The sequence below is a fragment of the Lissotriton vulgaris genome, unplaced genomic scaffold, assembly GCF_964263255.1.
Source record: "Lissotriton vulgaris unplaced genomic scaffold, aLisVul1.2 SCAFFOLD_3712, whole genome shotgun sequence".
Taxonomy (NCBI): domain Eukaryota; kingdom Metazoa; phylum Chordata; class Amphibia; order Caudata; family Salamandridae; genus Lissotriton; species Lissotriton vulgaris.
The window spans coordinates 174,697-177,900 of NW_028247104.1; positions in this window are offsets into that span (position 1 = coordinate 174,697).

Sequence of the window (3,204 nt, forward strand, 5' to 3'; positions counted from 1 at the left end):
GGATGCCATGGGCATTGTCTGCAGTGGACAAGATTTAGGTGCTAAAGGTAGCTTAGTAATAAATGTGCTGTCCCCTTGCCCAGTTCCACGACCAGTTGACACTTGTGGTGGTGCAGGTGGAATCTGGGTGTAGGTTAGTACATTGTTCCCCTGCTCCATAGGGGATTGGGGTTGTCTCTGAGGGTTAGATGGAGACTGTGGTGTGATTTTGGGTAGTGGGCACCGAGGATCTTTCTCGAAAGATGTTATAAATTTATTTATCCTATCACATTTCTTTAAAATATCGGAAACACAATCCCTTAGAGTATCTATGATATCTGTGGAGATTTGTATGAGTACCCCTTCAAGCTTGTCAACCAGGACCTTCTCCACCATGTCCTTGATAGAGATTTCTAGGGCACTCAATGAGATATTTTGTAGCTTACGACGCTGTGCACTATGTGTCTTTTGTTTGTTGGTGTGCTTGTTAATCTGGGGTTCAGGCTCAGGCTCCTGGGTACAATCATGAGAAGAATGTTGTAGAACTTGGCTATTGTTCACTTGTCCCTCTTGGCCTCCTTGTACCGGTGCCTTATCTATGTCTGGTTGCCCAGTAATGGGTGCTTTTTCAACCAAAATTACCGGATCCAAAGGGATTGGTTGTCTGGGCAATGTGGGCAAAATTTGACTATCCGCCAATATGGGGTCCAAGCCTAGTTCACGTTCTTTATCAGCAATTTCCTGGTTTAGCTTGCCCACAGCTGAGGTCAGGAAAGACATAATGTTAGATGATGCAGGGGTTTTTCGCGCAATTTTAGCCTTAGTTGTACCCCCATTGACAGATGTTTGTAGTTTGCGCTTACCCATTGTCCGGCGTGTAGATCGAAGGGGGGGTGCCCGTCCCGTCCCCTGTCGTCCCCGGACGGCCACAGACGGCCCGCCCTCTGCCCGGGCTCCGCCCAGCGTTGCCCGCGCGCGTCCCGCGACACGGGAGGAAGGGTTCGCTTTTCACCGCCTCCCTACGGGAGCCCCAGCAGTCAGTCGGCGTCCCCGCCCAGCAGGGGACGCTGGGAGATGTAGTTTGCTGGAAGCGCCTCACTCGGCGGCCACGTGTGTCCTGCGGCAGCGGAGGCGCTGGGGAACCCTGGCAAGCTGCCGGTGAGTGTCTTGCTGCTGTCTGCCGGTGTTGTCCTGAAACGATGTAGACCCCCTCCTGCCGCTGCAGCCGCTGCCTCGGTGCTCCTCCTCTGACCTGGGCACACTGCACAGGCTCCCAGGGCCCAATCACGGCGCTGCTCTCATGCTAGTAACACCTGCAGGAGAGCAGTGGTTTTTGCAAAAAAGAAATCTGTAAAATTACGCCTTTGCATTGACCTTAGATCACTTAATGATTCAATTTGGGTGGAGAATTTTCCTCTTCCACGGATTGAAGATTTGATCAACACTGTAGGGCAGGCTACATGGTTTTCAAAACTGGTCCTCAGGGCGACATATCATCAGGTTGTGTTAGATGAGCAGTCCCACTATCTTACTGCCTTCGTCACCCCTGATGGTGTGTTTCAATTCTGCTGCATGCCGTTTGGGCTGGCCTCAGCAGCATCTGTTTTTCAGAAAGTAATACCAAGAATATTTAGCAACGTTTTGAATGTAGTCATCTTCCAAGATGACATTCTGATTTATGCTGACACTAGGATGGTGCATAAGTGTGTGGAGAAGGTCCTGTCTGTGCTGGAAAACAATGGTGTGACAATCAGATAGGACAAATGCGTATTTGGTGTCAATGAAATAGAATACCTAGGGCATGTGTTGACATCTGAAGGAGTAAAACCCAGTATTGCTGAGGGCATTATGAATGCAAACTATCAAAACCTCCCACCTGACCTATATTTCTTTCTTTTAGGGCTAAATCAATGGGTTATTAGCATTCAATCTGAGACATGATGTATGCAACAATTGCTACTTTATCGAAACTGTTTGATTTCTTTTTTAACAATATTTATTTCATGGTTTGTATCAAAAAAGTTAAACGCCATACATTGTATTCATAATTTCTTCAATTGTTCCTTTCTTTTTACATATAGGTTATGCATTTCATAGGTAGGCAAATTTCATAAACATTTTTGCACAAAAAGTACGGTTTTCTCTGTTCAACCCCTGTAAATCCAACACACACTCGTACTAACCTCTCACATCAACACCTATACTAACTCGTACCATCAGCACTATCAAACCCACCCAAGAACACATACACATGATGGTCATACAAGGAACAAAGATGTTTAAGTCTCTGTAACCGGGTTGTGGGCTGAGTGCATACAAAAACAGGTCAACAAATGTTTCGGTGGTATTAGCCAAGTTATGACCACTTTCTTCTGGACCATCAAGGTTTACAAATTTCAGGCGAGTGGTTGGGGTATATAATCTACATCAAAGAGACTATTATTAAGGAACCACTGCTCGATAGATCACTAGAGATGAGGTAACGTCAGTATTGTATTAGGCCTCTCTTCTAGGCGAAATACATAAGTCTCTATTTTGCACTGATGTCAGTAAAATACCACTACACGGTCTCAATCCAAATGAGTATTGTTCACACGATTGTTCTATATGTCACTCCCCACTTAATATGGGGTATCATCAAAACCTGCAGGGGGCGCAGCTCTTCTCTACATCCCGGTGCCGCTGCTCTCTGTCCGTCGCTCCTGAATGCCGGTCCTGCGCCTACTTCCTTCCCGCCGTGCCCCACCCAAGGAGACGCTCTGCCCATTCCACATTGTGAATGCACCCCATCCCGCAGATAGAGAACAGCTTAGATCATTTTTAGGGCTGTTTGAGTTTTATTCCAAATGTATACCAAATTATGCTGAAATTACTACATGCTTCAAGAATCTACTTCAAAAATGTTGTTTGGTCTAGTGCGTGTCAACACAGTTTTGAGTGTATCCAGCACAGATCTTGTCAGTGCCTGCTTTACAATCTTACTTGGAAGGTTGTGACATTTTCCAAAGGGTAGATGCCAGTGCATATGGCATGGGCGCTGTCTTGGCTCAGTTGTGCAATGGTGTTGAAGTCACTGTAGGATTTGTGTCTAGGAGATTGAGAGATGTGGAGACAAGATATTCCGTAATAGAAAAAGAAAGGCTAGGCTGTGTTTTGGGTGTTTAAAAATGTAAACCTTATCATTGGGGATGAGCATTTGACCTTAGAATGGATCACAAACCGTTA